Here is a 20,731-nt window from a genome sequence, read left to right as displayed (position 1 = left end):
ATATGCAAACATATGTATGAGACAAGCAAAACCAATCTCCAAACTCATTATTTTTCTCTGGTATGTTATGGTGAAAAGGGACTGCATAACCTCAGCGACCCATTGTGTGCATAAGCCTGAAGAGAGCTCAAATGGGCATCTGACCCATAAGGACCTATGCTGTGTTTAGTATAGGAAAACCCTTTTGAATACTAAAGGCAACATATATTTCAGAGGTGTATATGGTGTCTTCAGGTCCTCAGAAAATGTGCAGTTCACAAGTAATCGGGAAACATCCTTTACGACGCAACTTTTACCACGCAGTGCCTTTACAACGCAGGTTTTTCAACGCAAGTCATTACAACGAATTGCGCTGGGGTGGCGCTCTAGGATAGGTAATAGTTTAATTTACTATCCAACACCTTCCCTACTATCAACGGGGACTGCACCCCCCAACGCAAGTCGTTGTAACGACTTGCGTTGAAAAACCTGCGCTGTAAAAGCATGCGTGGTAAAAGCATGTGTTGTAACAACGTACATCCCAAGTAATCCATTCACTGTTACGGCTTTGAGTCATTGTCGCCAGTTTCCAGATACTCACCCTAACTACTCACCTTGTGGCTTTACTGCTTAGGATAGGGAGGAGAAGCGAGAGTACCCAGCATCCTTCTTTATTTCTCAGGGTAACAGTATGTAACAAACTCTCTGGACTTGCGAGTTCCTGAACTCACTGAAAATTAGTTTTTTCACCAAACACTCATTGGAGAAACTAACATATGCAGTTTGGGAAAATGATCCCTCTATATGTCAGAAATGAGTTAGTTATGTAGGTAGATATTTTCCAGAACATAAATTAACATTCCCTTTACGGATGAATTTGCATAGATAAGAACTTTCCATACATAGAAAACCTAGGTAGATCCACCTTCCAGATGGCCGTGCCACAAGGGATGGTTGGTGAATATGATGGAGAGCCATGGACATGAACAATACATAACTAAAGGAAAAAATAGAAAAAAGGAACAGAAGATGTAGAAGAAAAATCATAGTAAAATGCAAGGAGAATGTGTGTTCTCTGATAGAAATAGAGAACTTGTGATCTTAACTCATTGACCCTTATAGCTGCCTCTCAAAGAGGTCATCGGAACTCCATAGCCTCTTACCGACTATTAGGTTATATGTTTGAGCACATGTATATGATTTTCTTAAAATATGTATCTATGACTTAAAATATAGAAGAGTGTTTTGACTCGGATGTAGATCTGAGATATTCCCTTCACACCGACGTAAAAAGGTCTGAAGGTCTGTTTTGTTCATTTCTTCTTGACTAAGCAGCAAAGAAGGATTAGAATGGATAGATAAACCATAGCACATAAAGTAGTTCTTCCACATGATTGGCCTTCAGAAGATAGGGTTGTCTTCAAGAGAAACAAGGTGGCACGCTGGCGATGGGTGATCATATGTGTTCATGTTATGAGACTGTCTGGGATATTAGCTCGTGAAAACAAAATGACTGCTGAATGAGTCTCTCTGAAAGAAAAATCGAAATGATTTAGACCAGTTCTTATCCATTAATGGCTATCTCCTGGTCTAGTCATTAGTACTTAAAGCAATGTGTAAGCCCCACAATATTCAAAATATAACCAGGTGTGATCTATTTGAAGTCCTGGGGCTAGATGTAGGTGGGCAAATACCAGTCAGTAACGACCTAAAATTGGTAATTTTCCCGTTACCGACCGGTATTTAGCCCTTTGTGATGCAGGAGGCTGGATTTAACCGCATGCGTGCGGCATTTTTCAGATTACCGCGTTACATGACGAGCTCAGCTCGTCATCAGCACACGGTAGGTAACGCTGATGACGAGCTGAGCTCGTCATCAGCATGGAAGGGGTTAAGGATTCAGTAATTTACCGATTTGCTATTTTAATTTAAGGAATCGGTAAATTACAGAATCCTTAAATCCTATGTAGGGAGCACTCAAATGAGTGCATTTTTGCGTTAAGGATTTGTTATTTACCACCAACTACAAGTTGGTGGTAAATACAGAATACCTTTAAAAAAGCAATTTTGTGCTTTTTTAAAAGTGCCATGTGGCATGTATGTGCGCCACATGTGCACACATGCACGATTCAGGGGTGCAACAGGGTGTCAATGTGACACCCTGCCACCCTTGAATATGCTCCCCCTATTACCGATTCGGTATTTACCGAATCGGTAATAGTGAATGGCTTCCCATTCATTCCTATGGGCCTCCAGGCCCATAGGAATGAATGGGAAGGTATTCCTTATTACCGATTCGGTAAATACCGAATCGGTAATAACGAATATTACAGAATCGGTAAAATTTACCGATTTTTTTTACATACATTCTATTTACCGATTCTTAAATACCGAATCGGTCAAATTCGGTATTTAGGAATCGGTAAATAGAAATTACCTACATCTAGCCCCTGGTGATTTAGCAATCCAAGGACGATGAGAGCTTGTGTTGTGCTGTCATGCACAATCTCACCGGGCCTTTGCCTCTAGCTCACATACTTTTTGTACAACGCTTTTATTCAAAGATCCAGATAGTGCAACTGCCTATTTTAGATTACTGCAAACAAAACAATATAGTTAATGATTACTAAATTAACATACTAGTTTAAAGGTCTAACATTTCAGCCTTTGCCTGCCTGCCTATGATATATGATATCTACCCTATTGTTAGTCTGAAATATTTTTCAGGGGCATTTTTGTGATCGAAGGTTGAACAGATCTTAGCCTGTTTGGTCTTTAAAGGGACTTACCTGGAAGCACGACGCATGAATAAGCAAGCTTGCTGCTGAGTCATGCTGGGCTGGGAGGCCACCGTCTATTTACTGTACCTATCATAAACTGCTGTTCTTAAGCATCTGGCTTGAAAAAGCAGGGGGCGTTCTTACATTCAGTATGCATGCTCAGTTTATTAATGGTGGTTCAAGTAAGTGAGCTGGTGGACACTGTGTACATTAGTCATTGCAAAAGCAATCAATGGAGGGGATAAAGTTAGTCACAATTGCTAATGATAGGTCTCAATTCTATAACCATTAGAAATGTGACCTATAGAGTGTGTAATGGTGTGGAAACAACTCTTCCTGCCAACGAGAAACCCAATTCCATAGAGACTTTAAGTGCAGTCAAATTCAGAGTCCCATATGGACATAAAACCTGCTTAGGTCTGACAAATCTGTGTTCAGGGGAGAGATCTTCCCAAATGCATGTGTTTGTAAATGGATTCATATCTCGGGTAGGGAGGTGCAAAGTTTTTAGTACACAAGTAAAGTTTTGCGTAGATCCCAATTATTTTCTGTTCTCGTTTGCATAGATTCCTGCTTTTCTATGGGTTGTATGTCAATACAACGCGGGCTTTTACCCCGCATGCCATTACAACCCGGGGATTACAACGAAAGTCATTACAACGACTTTCGCTGGAGGGCGCTGGATAGTGGAATAGTTTAATTTTCTATTCCAACTCCAGCCCACGTTGACAGTAGGGAAGGTGTTGGATAGAAAATTAAACTATACCCTATCCAACAGCGCCCTCCAGCGAAAGTCGTTGTAACGATTTTTGTTGTAATCCCAGCTTTGTAATGGCAGTGCGGGGTAATCCCCGCGTTGTTATGGCTGTTCTCCTTTCTATGCACCATTTATTTAGCTTTCCCCAAAACCGCCAAAATTTCGCGTAGGTGCTAGATGGTGCTCAAAATTGTGAGCTGTTTTCTCTTGAGTTAACTTTAAAACTGTTTTCCTAGCAACTATGAAACTGGATGGATATGGGCAACCTTTTTTGTTCTGGCAACAACTTAAAAGGCCCTTAATCCTGATTTATGTCAAAACCCACATGCAGAAAACGTTGAATACTACTAGGGGAAATGATTGTATTTGCAAGAATTATGGGCGAACTTTGCAGACCCCTAATGATGAGACAGTCACGTTCAGGTGAAGACAACTCTTCCCTTCTTGGACGGTAATTAGATCTACAGATAGCTATGTTCAGGGTCCTATGTTGTACTCAGGCACGGGAAACCTTTGTTCAGTAAAAGAGAAATTCATTATGCAGTTAGCACGATAAATGTGCTCGCAAAGGAAAATATAAGGGTATCATGTTGGTGTCTTCTGAAAGCTTTATAAAATGCGGCAATAACTTAAGCTGTGACGCCTTACACTAAATAGTAGAGACTTCCTGCCTTCCTCTGAAACAGAAGGCCAAAGATGCACATTTAGGGCCATATGTAGGTGGCCAAATACCGGTCGGTAACGGCCGATTTCGGCCGTTACCGACCGGTATTTTGAGTTTCAGATGTAGGTGGCCAAAATATTACCGATTCTGTATATTTACCGAATCGGTAAATTTACCGAATCTGTAAATTACCGAATCGGTAAATTTACAGAATCGGTAATATGGGATGTAGGTGGCACTGGAAACAGTGCCACAGGCCCTTAGGAATTCGTAATTTACCATGAAATATTATTGCATGGTAAATAACGAATTCCTGTGTACATGCACATCTGTGCATGTACACCTGTGCCATGTGACACACAGACATGCCCTAAGGGCATGTCTGTGTGTCACATGGCACACAAGCCAGAAACAGGGGTGCAACAGGGTGTCAAAGTGACACCCTGTCCCCCTTGTAAAATCGGTAATTTTACCGATTCGGTAATTACCGAATCGGTATTTGCTATTGAATCCTATGGGCTTCAAGGCCCATAGGAATCAATGGCAAATACCGATTCGGTAATTACCGAATCGGTAATTACCGATTCTTTCAGATTCGGTAATTGTTACAGAATAATTACCTACATGGCATTTACCGATTTGTAAATACCGAATCGGTAAAATTCGGTATTTACGATTCGGTAAATGCCATTTACCTACATATGGCCCTTAGTGGCCATAGGCAAATGTAAATGAAGTAAAGGGTCCTAGAAGTTAGATACTCTTCCTTTAGTTCCTCAGATTTGATTGCAATAACTTGTGAGAGGGAACTGATCTTTTTGTGCGTGAAATTTACCCTAATACACAGATTTTCTAGGCACCCCAACAAGTGAAGCAGAACGCTTCAGATATTCAAAGGTGTAATATCTTTTTTTATTAGGCAGTCCAAATACATCTTCAAATATATGTGACTGATTATTGTTGTAGTGGGTTACATATTGGAGCTGTGATTCAGGTTTCAGATTCTCTGTCCTTAGTTGATATAGGCCAGGGATCTCCAACCTTTTCTGTAATAAGAGCTGCTTATGTTGAATGACAATCATACCAGGCTGCTACTATTATTAGTGTTTTAATAGTGACCACATCAGACAGGATTACATTAATGGCAACCTTATGCAAGATTCGAGCAGTGATCACCTCATCTAAACAGGCACGGCTGCCAGCAGTAATGTAAAAAAAGATTTTGTTTATGTGGAATGCCTATACATGAGTGATACGTAAAAGCCACTGCTGCAATGCCATGGGCACTAAGGCAATAATAAAAATAGGTCTTCCGAAAACCACATGAACTATCACTCAAAGATCACCTTTAAATATATTTTGGAAACTCATCTATTTTTCTCCAAACATCAGCTTGTAAGGTCAGAAAATGCACATATTTTCATCTTAAATTCAATTTGATATACATACACTAATTTAACCAAACAAATGTTTCTCATTTATTATGCTGGTCTGCACACCAGGGAGCTATGCCTAGGTAGCTGGAGAGCTACCAGTAGCTCATGAGTTACTCGTTGGAGAAAGCTGATAGAGGGAATGAAGGTCACATTCCATTAGCATCAATGAACACGTGTTACACTCTAAGGTGTTCTTCAGCAAGGGGCTTTTTCAAGGCTTCAGTTTGAGACAAAACCGGTCTTGTCAGTTGTGTTCTAAATAGAGAACAAAAAGAAGAAATACTGTATCTGTGAAGACTTTGCTGCTTGATCAGAATAGGCTCCAAGACAGACAGACACATTTGGTGATTTATTTTACTGTCCGCCAAATGATAATACACCTTTATGTATCTCTGTATTTGTTTTTAATGTAAAAGGAGAGCTTTTTAGGTCGAGCCTGGGCAACGCATGTGCTGCTCTGCGAGGCATGCTTTATTCGAGTATGGACTTGAAGCCCCACCCACTCTTTGCCCATATTTGTCATTGGCTTGAGTCATTGTCCTTTGTAAATGATGGCTTCTGATTCATTAATAGGCTTGTTAGTCCCTCCTTGGTTCCGCCTTGTCTTCATTTTTAACCTCCCATGAGGACTGTTCCTTTTACTTCGGTTGTTACATGGTATGTCTTATTTAGTCTCTAAGCACTATTTTCTTTAATGAGTTTCTCCTACTGCAGGCACGACATGTTTTCCTGCCACATTCAGCATGTCATGCGCGCTTTCCCTTTCCAAGTAGCCCAGGACAATGGCGGCCGAGGTCTCGCATTTACAACAGTTTGAGCTATTAGCATTGTAAATGACAATGCCTTTTATTTATGTGTTGATTAACAAAACAAATAAATAAAAGGTGTCATTTACAATGCAATAGCTCAAACTTTCACAAATGCGAGACCTATTGCATTGCAAATGCTTGTTATCGCTACTTTTCAAGGCATCGGCGAAAGGCTAAAAGTGAAAGTGAGCTTGAAGGGAAGCATTTGTAGAGAATGTACTGCCAATAAGAGAATTTTATAGGGCTGCTCAGTGACTCAAAGCCTGGTTTTGCTTGCACAAAACTCTATTATATATGTGTACCTTTTTATCCTTGCTTTTTGAGAGTTGTAAGTGACTGTCGGCATAGAGCTGTGGGGGCTCTATATTTACTCCTGCTCCCTCAGTTGGATTGCATTTTGATAAAGCTGTTGTCAAAGGTCGCTGCATAATGTGACTTTGTCTACTTCTGTTCTGAAACCTGGAACGCCTTCAAGATGTAGCTAAGACGCTGCAGCTGCTATCACGAACCGCGAAAGGACGCTAATGGGAGCGCGGTGACAAATCAGTAGCATTCAATGGAAGTAATGAGTAATCGGTAATGGGTACCCATTGACAGTACTTAACAGGTGTCAGCAGAATAACAGCTAATGGATGGCCCAAAAGCAATGCCTAATGGGAGTCTATTGTTCTGAGCAGTCATTGCTGAGATGGATAGTCATTTCACATGGTTGTAAAGTAAGTGATTGGTTGGTATAAAAGGACAACAGATTCATCATGTAGGCAGGGCACTTTTTAGATACACAGACCAAAACCAATCATATAGAAAACATTCTCCGTTATAGAGGATGTTGGTCCTGTTGCTGAAATCCAGGGTGGATTATTAAGGGCTCAGTTTTTTATACCATGGTTAGATGCAGTTCCCAAAGTGATTAGATGAACATTACACTGCCAGCTCATGGGTAGTATTTTAAGTGGATGCCTCTGGCACTGCAGGCAGGATTTTGATTGGCTGTATTTCACACTGAAGGCAGGAGCTGGATTGGTTACGTCTTACATGGTGGGAAGATATTTAACAAGTAGCATCTCACTTTAGAGGCAGATTTTGATTGACAGTATTTCACAATGAGGTGGGTGTTGGATTACTTCCATACAGCATCGAAAGCAGAATTATAATTGGTAGCATATCAAAACAGGACAAGTGTCTGATTATTTGTATCTTGGTTAGGGATTTGATTGGTTGTTATGATGTGTTGGCAAGAATTTGATTGGTTTGTGTGGGCAGCAATTTGATAGGGTACAAAGTTGGAAGGATTTTAAATAGTTTCATTTACAGTTGAAGATATAAGTTTGGTAGGTTGCTGCACAGACTTTGTGAGGTAGTTTGATTGGTTGTGTCTCATGAAGATTGAGCAGAATTTTATTTGATTCCATTGTCTGCTTGTGTTGGCACATGTAACGTTCACACTCAGTTCGCTCCCCAGTATCTTATGTTTTTTCTGCCATTTGATGAGGAGGTGTTTGTGGGTTTGGTGCTTGGAGTTATGATTTCTTTAGTAGCAGTGGGGCGCACCATCTGGTTGCACAGGACACCGATCTTTCACTGAGTGTATCTTATCTCAAAATCCTTCGCATTTCCCCAATAATATGAAAGTAGTGAGAACAATTACAAGATGGGCCTAAATTCAATTTACTAAGCTGCTTCTATACTTTGCTTTTCCTCTCAGGTATTGGATTTAAAACTACACAAGGAATCTAGGAGTTGTGGCTCATTGTAGTAGACATCTTCCTTAGAGCCACTGAATACTTCCAACTTGGATATTCCTTATTCTTCAGTCCTAGGGATTCGAGCCCTACCACTACTTGCCAAAATACCGCCCTCCAATCTAATTTCACCACTTCGCTGCAACCAGGCTGAACATCAAGTGCCTGTTACATTGCTCAAGGACTTGTAAGCCTCATCATCTGTTTTTATTTGATCTTCCAGTCTAGTACTTCCAAGCCTGTTCTACATTTCCAGTCTATCATTTCCACACGCGGTGCTCAATCTTCCATCCTAAAAATATGGTGCACAAATCATAAACCTGTAGATGATGCCACGAGCACTGGTCAGTCCAAATGTCAAGTGACCAGAGAGGTTTTCTTTATTTAACCTGTTGGTTGTGTTTTTTTACCTTCCATGATTTGGGCTTTACTTTCCAGGATTCATCATTTAGTAAATCACATTTATGTCAAGACAAAATAGTGTGACTTCTGCAATGGGGCTTCCTCAAGAACACACTGGAAAACACCATTGTGCTGCTTGTTATCCCCAGTGTCTCCGTTTATAAAACTGCACCATTGCCAAGCCAGTCCCGATAATTTCTTCCTCAGCGGTGTATGGACAAAATATAGAGGAAAAAATATTATGTGGACAAAATATTGTGTCAAGAATATCGAGAACAAAAATATTGTGATTGTAAGTTTCTATGGCAAAGCAAAGTTTTAGTATACTTAACTCCACATCTGCGTACATTGGTTATATATATATATATATATATATCTTCAAGGTACATAGATGTGGAGTTAAGTATAATACATCCATAGTTACCTGTCTGCACTTACCTTCTTGATATTTTGGCCCTCAATAATTTTGACACAATATTCACACAATATTTTTGCAACCAATATTCTATCAGCCTTCCCTCATCAGCACCCCCTAGAATCCCCTACCTACTCTGTGCTCTTCATGGACAACCCAAGCAGTGCTTAATTTGAGCCGGTGGTTTCTGATGCTCAGCACTGGCACTTAATTGTCAACACCGCCACTTATGGCAGCTGCCACATGGTGGCGCTGTTTGTGCAATTAAAAGATGAGCAGAAAAACAGTTGTTTACTAATTCAATAGACATGAAAAACAACTAATACCAGCCGCCCAATCCATTCTAAAGCTTTGGGGGCGTTGAACAGTCTAAAAAGTCACACTTGCAGAAGTGTGATGGTTAGTAGTTGTGTATGTACTGTCATTGGTAGCGATGCCAGTAGCAATTGGTGGTGCAAACTGTGGTGGCTTCCTGACGAGGGCCCTGGCACTTGTTTTTTTTTTACAAGTTAATCACTGAGCCCAAGAGACAGTGCATGGAGCAGTATGCCAACCATTGTGGTTGGAAGTGGCGCACTTGGGCATTACCTCAGCCTCAGCCTTCATTCTGTGCATCATAGCCTGTGGCACTACAGCTCTCCCGTCTAAATACACCAATTTTCTTTCTGAAGTTGATGTGCAAAGGTGCTCCATAGGGTGAGAAAGCTGAATGCTTTCAGAGGTGGCTTATTATTTTTGGCTACTGCCTGAAATCCTGCTGCTTGACTCAGTCAAGGCTCTGGCTGAGTTCAGTGGTATTTATAGGGGCTGAAGGAACTCCGTTCATACTGCCTTCTTTCAGTTCTTCCTGAGTATGCCCTGAAGGCAGCCCTCGTGCAACAAGCCTACTGGAGAATTCCCTATTTGCCCTCTAGGGCAGGTTGAGTGAATATCATACTGGGTAGCAGTTTTGATGGATCTTTTATCTAGGGATAGAATTATGTTTCATGATTGCATTTCATTCTGTATAAGAGATTATGTTGTGTTGTACAATGTAAATACCTTGCAGCTGCATCTACTACTGAGGCAGCCGCGGCCGGTAGTGGGAATACCGGGCGGGCGGTGACGTGGGGAGGGGGAGGGGCAGGGTGGGGGATAGTATTATAGGGATTACGGACCTTAACAGGTAAGTAAACATATAAATAAATAAAACAAATTTCGTTGCGCGCACTGCATCGCATTTGGTGATGCAGTGCGCGCAATGAAATTCGTTGTATTTATTTATTTGTTTACTTACCTGTTAAGGTCCATAATCCATACATTACTACCCCCGTCCCTGCCCCTCCCCCTCCCCACATCACCGCCCGCCCGGTACTCCCACTACCGGCCGCGGCTGTACTGAGGGCAGGGATTTGGATGTCTCTCAGGCTGTGGGCAGAATGGTGATCAAGCCAATTGCATACAATGTGGTGGGCAGGATTTTTAGGGCTCCTCAAACTCAACTTTTAAAGTTTCAATTAGATTGAGGAGTAACAAATCTTTGGCAGCCATGTTTGAGAAATCTAAGATAGCACTTTTTTGAATGGAGGTGAGACCGCTTTTTATTCTGAAATGCCAAGCTCCAAAGAAAGCAACCGTCAAAACAGGCAATGCAGTAAGTATGTTCTGTAGGACAAAGTTGCTAAAAATGGCTAGTAAAATCAGCGGGTGGCAATGAAACTCCGAAAGTAGGAGTTTACTTTAAAAAATGCACATGAAATGATAAACTCACCCATTCAGTACTTTTTGTGATTCCTGTCTCAAGACAATAGAGGGAAGCAAGTGCCAGGAAACAGCCTTCCGCCACAATCAGCAGATATATTGGGCAAAACAGTGACAATTCAAATAAATAACTAAGGGTCTCGTGTACAAAGGGCCTCATTTATGAAAAGTGACGCATCGCTGCGTGATTTACAGTATGACGCATCATGTCGCAAGGAGTTACAGATACGTCAATATTTCTGACGTATCTGTAGGCGCAAAAGTGACGCATTGCTGGAGTGTGTCACAAAAGTGACGCAACTCCAGCAATGTGTCCTTTCACATGGGGCAAGCCCCATGTGAAAGGGATTGCGTCAGTCTTACGCCTGCTGTGAGGCAAGCGTAAGATTTTGACGCATTTGAGTCCTAGAAGTGGCGCAGTGAAATCTCATAGATTTCACTGCGTCACTTCCATGACCCTTTCTTGCATCAATACACCCCCTTGCATACATTATACCTGGCGCAGATATAATGTGTCGCAGTGGTTTACAAAGTGACGCATCTACCTAGATGTGTCACTTTGTAAATATGGCGCAACAAGGCGCATTTTTTGGCGCCACTTGTGCGTCACAAAAAGTGACGCACCGGCGGTGTAAAAGTGACGCACAGCCTCATAAATGAGGTCCAAAGTGTTTTAATTTAATGGTCGCAAACCCTAATAGGCCTCACATACAGAGGGTTTAAGTGTTTGCAAAACCTCTGATTTTGCACATCCTTGGGTTTGCAAATGCTAAAAATGCTTTTTTAAAAAAATATACTAAACACATTTAACAATTTGGAAAAGGTTTTCTAAATCGTTAAGTTCGTTTTGGAACCCATTAGGAATCGCTATTTGGAAGGGCATGTAAAAGGTGTCCCTTCCAAATACTGATTACTTATTCCCTTATGGTATGCACTAATGTTTGCGACCGAAATCCGGTTAGAAAACATTGATACGCCCAACTGAAAGAAGGTGGTAAGCCATTCACAAACTGTAAGGGGCACCCTTGGGGTCCCTTATCTTTTGTTGGTGTTGACAAAAACGATTTTTAGGCAGTAGGCAGTGATCCTGTTCTAAATAAGGTTTGTGTAACTTTTCATTTCTTTTTAAATGCATCCCATTTTCCTTAACAGAAAATAGGCTGCATAAAAAAAATTGCTTTATTCAAAAGCAATCACAGACATAGTGGTCCGTGGTTGTGGCTAATCGTAGTGGGTCACAATTTGTGACCTACCTCATACATATCAATGAAGTAGGTCGAATTTTAAACCATTATGACTCTGCATTTTGACAACCAACCTATTAGTACATAGGTCAATTCGCAAAATATCAATGTATTCAGAAGCAGTTGGTCCGTAAATTGCGCCCATTTTTACCGTATCCATTTTACCACGTTCTAAATAAGAAATCATAACTCGTGATTCGCGATTAGTCACAATTTACAATTTCTTATTTTTAATCTTTGTACATGAGGCCCATAAAGTGATTACGTCTCACACAGCTTGTACGTCATGTTCCTTTTTATGTTTTTTCCAGTTCTTACATTTTATATTTATACTTAAAACTAAATACACTAAAAGTGATACATATTTTAAAAAAATCACAGAATTAGAATTCTAAAAAAAACGTGTGGTTGTAAAAAGGTAAATGTATTTTTAATGCGAAGAGTATAGAGCCAAAGTTACAGCAGATTTCAATAACAAAGTCTCAGTAATAGTCTATTTAATGTAAAGCGTATATGGTCTCAGTAATGGTAGGTCTCAGTAATGGAGTCGTAGTAATGTCCATTATCACGTAAAGCTCCCAGAGTCTGAGTAATGGTAGATCTCAGTAATGGATTCTCAGTAATGGTAGAGTTAGTAGAGACAGACATCAATCTAAGTGTAAGACCCTGGTGGCCTGCACTCATTCGGTCAGGACAGCAGAGGGAAGTACTCTGATTATTTGTAGATCGCCACCTCCTGGCGGTTGGTTCAGTTCTTCAGAGGAACTATCACCACAGCAGCACCTCCGAAGGTACTAAGAGGCACATTACCAACAAGTAGCGATATTTATCGCTAAATAAGCTTAGCGATGATTTTTTTATCGCTGAGCGTCTCCGGAATTTATCGCTGAGATAACGTGCTATTAGCAACGTTTATCTCCAAAGCGATATATTTTCCGGCGATAGCGGCGAAATGCGTGAATATCGCTGAAAATACAGCAATATTCACGCATTAGCGACAAAATGCTCTTAGCCATGTTATCCACCTCCCATTGGATAACATGGCTAAGAACTGGTCTGGGCAGGTGTTAGTATTTGGAGATATTCGCGCTTAGCGCGAATATTTCCATAGCTACGACTGCCTTGCTAATAGGCGATAGCGATGTTAGCAACTGTTTTCAGTCGCTAACAGTTTGGGTATGCCCACTTTGCATGTCATAAGCGATTAATATCGCTAATATGCAAAGCGGGCCCCAAACCGCTCGCTATGGGGAACATCGTTTACAATGCGGTGTTTACACCGCAGTACCTTTACAACAATGCCATTACAACGCAAGTCGTTACTACGACTTGCGCTGGATGGCGCTGTTGTATAAGGAATATTGTAATTTTATATTCCAACACCTTCCCTACTGTTATGTGGGCTGGTGTTAGAATATAACATTATAATAATCCACAATCCACGCACACCAACACAAGTCGTTGTAACGACTTGCGTTGTAAAGGCAGCATTGTAAAGTACCGTGATCTAAAAGATCGCGTTGTACTAACGTACATCCGCTCGCTATCACATAACAGCAGTTAGCGACAGCTTGCTAATAGGGCAATAGAGAAAACGGCCGCTAAAGCGGCGAAAATTCCCTAGATAATGTGCCCCATATAGTTTTCTGAAGGGCCACCATTTTTGGTGCGACTGTTGTGCAAACTCTTTTGTATTACAAATACAAAACTCCTAAAGGGGATGTTTGTTTCCATAAAAGAAAAAAATAATGACATTGACACCCTGGAAGATTTCTCCCAGGATGCCGGAATATTTTTTCTTTGTCTGTGACCACCATGCTTTTCCTTGGGGTCTTAAACTGGAAAAAAATATGCCACAGGAATGTCTGTCCTAATGAGGTACGTACACCAACAGCCCCAAGTCCATTAGACTGGCAGACCGAGTGGGGGCACCATTGCAGAAACATATCTGCCCACCTGACCACCTAATTCTAATAGAGTTGATGGACTGTCGGTTTGGTGGACAGGTTTACGCCACCACATACAGTGTTAATCAGGCATGCAATCCCTGTTAAATGTTTACAATGCATCATCACTTCAGGGTGTTTGCAAACCTTTTCATCCTTCCAAAATGTTTGCAGCATATAGAATTACAGTATAGTGCATCTCTGTAGAGTTTATAGGCTTAATATAACTAAGCAGTGTTTCCATATCCTAGTATGGTTACCTGGCCTAGGCAAAATTGTAATTACTACAGGGAAGTTGGAGTAATTCCGTAACTATGCATTACTCTTGTGATGTGAAATTACCAAAATTATGCAGTACTTGAAAGTAATTTTGGGCAAAAATCCTACCGCAGGAGCACAGGAACAACGAACTAACAGAGAACGTGTGGCTGCTGGGTATTGTTTTTCGTCCCCTATAGCATTTAGAGCTTTGTATCTTAGCACCAAATGTTTTCTTGGTCCCATTTTGGATTCCAAGGTGCATTTTGAACTAACAAAAAAGCACTACATTCTGGATTACTCTTCTCGCCTTATTATGCAAAATTGCAAGTAATTTTGTGACAATTATGAGAAATTAATCTGGAAAGAATTGCATCAGTTACTCCCACCCCAATGGTTACAAATTCTTTGCATGCTTTAGTATCTCTGCTACAATTTCAAAGGGTCCAATATCACAACAGGTTGTTCATAGGGCATCGTATCCCTGCATTGTGCTTACATGGCTCTTCCCAGGATTTTGAGTGACGAAATATATAAACGTCACGTCATACAAAAAACGTTAGTGTTTTTTTGCACCAAATGGCTCGTAAAAACTAAACACAAATTAAAGTGAAGAAGTATGCAGTAAAATTACCACACATTATTCCTCATTCTTGTACCCAATATTCAAATCTGGAAATGTATTTATTTGATTTATTTTTATTTGCAAAGTTTTATATATCACTGGTTCATTTATTATTTATTTATTAATAACATTTATTGAGCGCGAACAAATGCCCATGGGCGTCTCGGCGCTGGTTAGACCCGGAGGTATCAGAGTGCTTTACATGAGGATCAGCAAGTTACAGGTTACATAATTACTTCATTTACAGGTTCTAGGTAACCTTACAAGCACGGTATCATTGGGGAAATACCACCAGTAGACTGCTTCTGCCTCTTATTCCCAAACTCCGGAAAAAGTTCTGAATGTGTCAGAGTGACTGACTGTAGTGCTAATACCAGACCAGACCTTTATGGGCTTTTAGGACTTGTTTAGCATTGGGCCTAAAGTCAAAAATGACTACAGGCCCTTTTCTAGATCTCTCATTCTCAGAGATTATAAATAGCATGTTACCCCTACATAGTTGTTGTAGTATACTTTATTCAATATAAAATATCATAAAAGTAGGACAACTTGATTCAATTCTATAAAAATCTGTCATTACTTACAAGTGAATATATAAAATGTACATTACAAAAGTATTTACAATAAAAACCATATAAAACTCATCTCCTAGAGATAACAATGTGGAACCAGCGTTGGACTCTAGACGACCTGGCTCTTAGCATGGCTAAGCAGCTTTGTACGCGTCAACCAGGCGCATCCCAGATATTTGGCTACCCCGCAAACCAAGGAGAGGGAAGAGGCATCAGTTCTAAAAGTACGCAGCGCCACTCTGTAATCCTCAAAGCCCTTATTTTTGCAAATTGGTCTAAGCCATTTCCTCCTTGCGCCCCCGTAGGCTGGGCAAGCAAAGAGGAAATGGGGAACGGATTAGTTGGGGGCCCGGCATTCAGGGCAATTAGCAGATGTCACGGTGTTCTTTTTCCAACCTGCTACCAAGTCGTTGAGCGGGTGTACCCCTAACCTGAACTTCAGATAAAGCATTCTCTCTCGTGGAGATTGTATGAAGTCAATATACTGTTCTAGCTTGTCATCGACATAGTGTTTATGTGGTCAAGCATTACAACAAAGTATGTAGTCGGCCTTATATCCTGGCCAGTTATTTACACCTGGCCAGGATATAAGTCGCCAGAAAGTATTTAGGTTGACCTTTATTGCTGCAGTTTTTTATCCATTCCCAGGAAAAAAAAGGGTGGAATCGAGGATAGATGTATCTTTAGTGCAACAGGTGCAGTGTCACCTGGTTCTAGGGTATGAGGGACCAGTGCACCAAAATTATGCCTGACTTTTACTAACTTATACAGGCCATTCCTTGCTTGCATTAGAGCCTGTGGCACGCTTGCTTCTCCACTGGGCTGAAGCCTCTCTACCAGGGACGCGCATAGACCACCATGATGTGAGTCTTCCCATTTCTTAGACTTATATACTGGACCTTTTATTCTGAAATGTTGACTGTAAGTTCTCTAGTATGTCCGTAGGACAAATCATGATCCAAAATTTGCTGCAAACTAGTGTACGAGGATCGATAGCACCTGGTTCAGTTGTACGGCATTACAACGCAGGCTTTTACCCCGCATGCCATTACAATACAGTTTTTACAATGCAAGTAGTTACAACGACTTGCGTTGGGGGACTCTGGATAGTGGAATAGTTCATTTTCTTTTCCAACTCCAGCCCACGTTGACAGTAGGGAAGGTGTTGGATACAAAATTAAACTATTCCCTATCCTACAGCGCCCTCCAGCGCAAGTCGTTGTAACGACTTGCGTTGTAATAGCAGCGTTGTAATAGCAGTGCGGGGTAATGCCCGCGTTGTTATGGATGTTTACCCCTGGTTCGCGTGCGGCAACCAGGAGCCCTGCCTGTGTCTTTCCTGAAAATTGTTGCTAAATTTTCAGCTTCAATTTCCTATCCTCTCTGTTTCTCTGACACGGTCTCTCTCTGCGAAGCAACACTCTCTGTATGTGCATAAGGAGTTTGTATAGTGCTGCACGGGATGATCCCATCCCTCTTGCTCCCAGAGCTCAGCGCGGCTCAGCCTGTGAGTGACAGAGTCTGAGCTGGGATGATGGAGTACCCTCTCAGGCATGACTCCTGGGAATCACCAAATGAGCCGCAGACAGACATCAGTGCATTACCTCTGAGCACCTCCGCTCCTGGGGATGTGTTAGTAATGGCTGCTGTTAGGCATGGCGGGGCGGATGCAAGCGCAGGTGAGTCACTCAAGGGCTGACGTGCTGTCGATACGTGATCCGTGAGTCACAAAAGTAGCAAGGCCATAGGACTTTGCAGGGCCGGACTGACTACCAGGTGTTTTGGAATGCTGCCGAGCTAGGGGCTGATTTCACTTCGGTGGGGGCTGATTTCGTTGATGGAGACTTGCGTGTGCTTTGAAATAAACAAAGCTAAACGAATTTCGTTCAGCACACACAGGTCCCCATCAACAAAATCAGCCCCCAGCTCAGCAGCATGCCAAAATGCCCGGTAGCCAGTCCGGCCCTGGGACTTTTGATAAAGGTTTGGGACTTTCTAAAAACCAATCCAGACTGCAAAGTCAATCCGAGAGGACCTGGACACCCGTTATTTGCAGAGTTAAACTACAGTAAAGGAACTGGGATATTTTACACCAATAAGTCCACCGAAGTATGGAACAGAAGCAGTTGCATGCCTAAAGAACTCGGGTGTTTTCTTTTTTTTTTTGTAATCAGACATTATTTTGATTAATGGTCTTGAATATTGAACGAAAATGTTTCCCTCTCCTTTTTATGCTTGTCCATTAAATTTTTGTGCTGGAAGACAGGTTTGAGAAGAAAATGTTTTGCCGGAATTGAGAAACCTTAAAGATGCCCCCAATGCCCCCAAAATACTTAACAGACTGTAAGAAAAATACTATGTGCAAGCTTCTTGCAAGGCTTTTGTAGGTGAGGTAACGCCTTATGCAGGGTTTTCATGCTGGTCATTGGCAAAGCTCATTTTGCTTAATGAGTGAAGTTTTTATGAAAAGTACCAATATTCTTCCTAGAAAATAAAGGTGGCCCAGACTGATTCACAAGTGCCTTCTCCTGCTCCCTGAGAGTGATGAAGCAGGAGCAAAGAGCATGTCTGCAAAATGAATTAAACTAATCCATCCTGCAGGGATGGAAAACTTAACCAGCAAGACCAACCTTCTCCAGTGGGGATTGCCGGAGGCTTTTTCTCGCAACACTAATAGGTCCAAAGAATTTGTTATACACAATTTTTTCAATATTTTGGCAATGGTACCGTTTATGGGCCGCTCAAGAGAAACTCATGTAATAAGCCAATATAGTACCCTGGAGCATTCTTTCTCTGCAGCAATAAATCATGCGCTCATCTACATAAACAGTGTCTGATGTGCTCTCAGGGTTGTTTTAGAGCTGAGTGGGCGGAAGAACTCACAGCCCATCCTGTCTTTAAATGAGCCCCCCCGTCCGTTAAAATTGCGGGTTTCACTTGTTCACTAATGGTTGGTCCCTTCCTCCTTCCTGAGCTGTATCTGCATAACCTTTCTAGGGGTCCTATAACTGCCCTATGATCCAGTAGCGGCTGCCATGTACTGAAAGTGGTAGGGCGGGGTAACGCAAAAAATTAAAATAAAATATAACACCTTGAGGCATGACGCAATGTCTTCCACCGTCGTCTCTCAATTCCACGAATGCTCTGGGACCCAGGAAACTGCACTAACCAGCTTGAGAGCAGCGCAAGGATTGGTTGGAGCAGCATCACTCAGCGCTCTCAAAAGCACTGGAGGCCTTGGCTTTCTCTAACCCATCTGTCTAAGGCAGCGGGGTTAGAAAACTTTAACATGCACATGTCTAGCTCGCCGTCCCAAGACAGCCGGACAAAGAGACATGTGCATTTTAAAGCGCGCTGCTCCATGCTGCTGCTGCCCGTCCCATCCTGTCACTCAGTTCAGGGCGGGTCAGTTGCTGAAAAATAAAATGGTAATAAATACAATTTATTGCCATTTTGATTGTTCAGCTCTGGCCTGTGGGGCGGTACTCCTCTGCTCACACGGAGGAGCCGCCCCTGCTTGATCACAGACCTGTTAGACTACCTGACCTGGATTAAATAAATCTCACTAATGACCAGTTTTACAGGTAAGTAAACATTTAAATAAATAAAATGAATTTTGTTGCGCGCACTGCATCACCAAATGTTTACTTACCTGTAAAACTCCGTAATCCATACATTACTACCCCCTACCCTGCCCCTCCCCCTGCCCACGTCACCGCCCTACAGAAACAACTACTGCCAACCGCTACTGCTAACGACTGAGTAATGTTTCACTGGAGACCCAGCATTGGCATCAATACTGACTTGCCTGCACAGAAATTACATTTCCACCATCACAAAAGAACCCGCCAGGGGTCTGCAGGGGAGGGGATACTGGGCCCCAACCATATTGATTGGGACATTTACCCACTCAAGTACCAGTGCCTGGCCTGCTATGGCACTGCAAAGTGGGCCAGTGGAGGCTGGTGAAATTTGAAAATGGTAGGAGGTAAGATTAGATCAGTGTGTATTACATGTGAGCAAGCATTGTGATGGCATTAAACCCAGGAATGTGGCTAAGTTAGTAAAGTGTTTTTTTGCTGGAACCTGGCTACAATCTACTGGTCATGAGTCCATACTCAGCATCGCCCTCACAGGCATTCATGCTTCCGAGGTGTATACAGGTACTCAGTGAGTACCGTTAAAAATTGTTAAATGCTGGTCATTTAGAAATAGTAAAAGTGTAATGGGATAGCCAGGACAAAAGGCCCAGTGTGAGCAACGTCTGGACGTTGCAGTGGCAGTTATTGTGATTTACTTAGGTGCAGCCTCGAAATAGGCTGTAGCCCATGGGTACTCACAAACTTTATGTCGGGGGCCAAAATTACAGTGTGGTTTGTGGCCGAGGGCTGCATAGGTAAGGGTGGGGTCAGTGGGGGAGCGGGGCTAGGGTTTAAAAAAAATCGAACCTGTTTTCAAAACATTAGACAATGCGACAATGCTGTATTTCACTAGCTGATGTAACTACAAAGAGCACATTTTCATAATACATTTTTATTAGCAGACAATAGCAATCTTAAGAGGTATTGCATATGTTCATACACACTTTGACCCCAATTCCATCACAGTCTCCCTCTCTCAGTCAGTCAGTCACTCTCTCTCTCACGGTCAGTCTCTCTCTCTCAGTCAGTCTCTCTCTCAGTCAGTCTCTCAGTCAGTCTCTCTCTCTCGGTCAGTCAGTCTCAGTCAGTCTCTCTCTGAGTCAGTATCTCTCTCTCAGTCAGTCTCTCTGTCAGTCAGTCTCTCACTCAGTCAGTCAGTCTCTCTCTGTCTCTCTGTCAGTCTCTCTCAGTCAGTCAGTCAGTCAGTCTCACTCAGTCATTCTCTCTCTCAATCAGTCAGTCTCTCTGTCACTCTGTCAGTCAAGCGCTCTCTCTCACTCAGTCTCTCTCTATCAGTCAGTCTCTCTCTCTCTTTGTCAGTCAGTCTCTTTCTCTCTGTCAGTCTGTCTCTTACGCAGTCAGTCTCTCTCTCTCTCTCTCTCTCAGTCAGTTAGTCTCTCTCTCAGTAGTCTCTCTGTCAGTCACTCTCACTTAGTCAGTCTCTCTCTCTCAGTCAGTCTCTCAGTCAGTCTCCGTCAGTCAGTCTCTCTCTCGCAATCAGTCAGTCTCTCTCTCAGTCAGTCTCTCTCTCAGTCAGTCTCTTTGTCAGTTAGTCTCTCGCTCAGTCAGTCTCTCTTTTTCTCTCTGTCAGTCTCTCCTAGTCAGTCAGTCTATCTGTCAGTCAGTCTCTCTCAGTCATTCTCTTTGAGTCATTCTCTCTCTCTGTCAGTCAGTCAGTCTCTCTCTGTGTCAGTCAGTCTCTCTCCGTCAGTCAGTCTCTC

General features: G+C 42.1%; 1 protein-coding gene across 1 annotated transcript in view; it reads left to right on the top strand.

Annotated features, from left to right (window-relative positions):
• GFRA2 (GDNF family receptor alpha 2) overlaps nt 1–20,731 on the top strand; it is a 391,204-nt gene that overhangs the window by 224,891 nt on the left and 145,582 nt on the right. The window lies entirely within an intron of this gene.

The sequence above is a fragment of the Lissotriton helveticus genome, chromosome 11 (assembly GCF_964261635.1).
Source record: "Lissotriton helveticus chromosome 11, aLisHel1.1, whole genome shotgun sequence".
Taxonomy (NCBI): domain Eukaryota; kingdom Metazoa; phylum Chordata; class Amphibia; order Caudata; family Salamandridae; genus Lissotriton; species Lissotriton helveticus.
The sequence above is the reverse complement of the archived record's forward strand: the minus strand, read 5'-3'. Positions and strand labels throughout refer to the sequence as shown.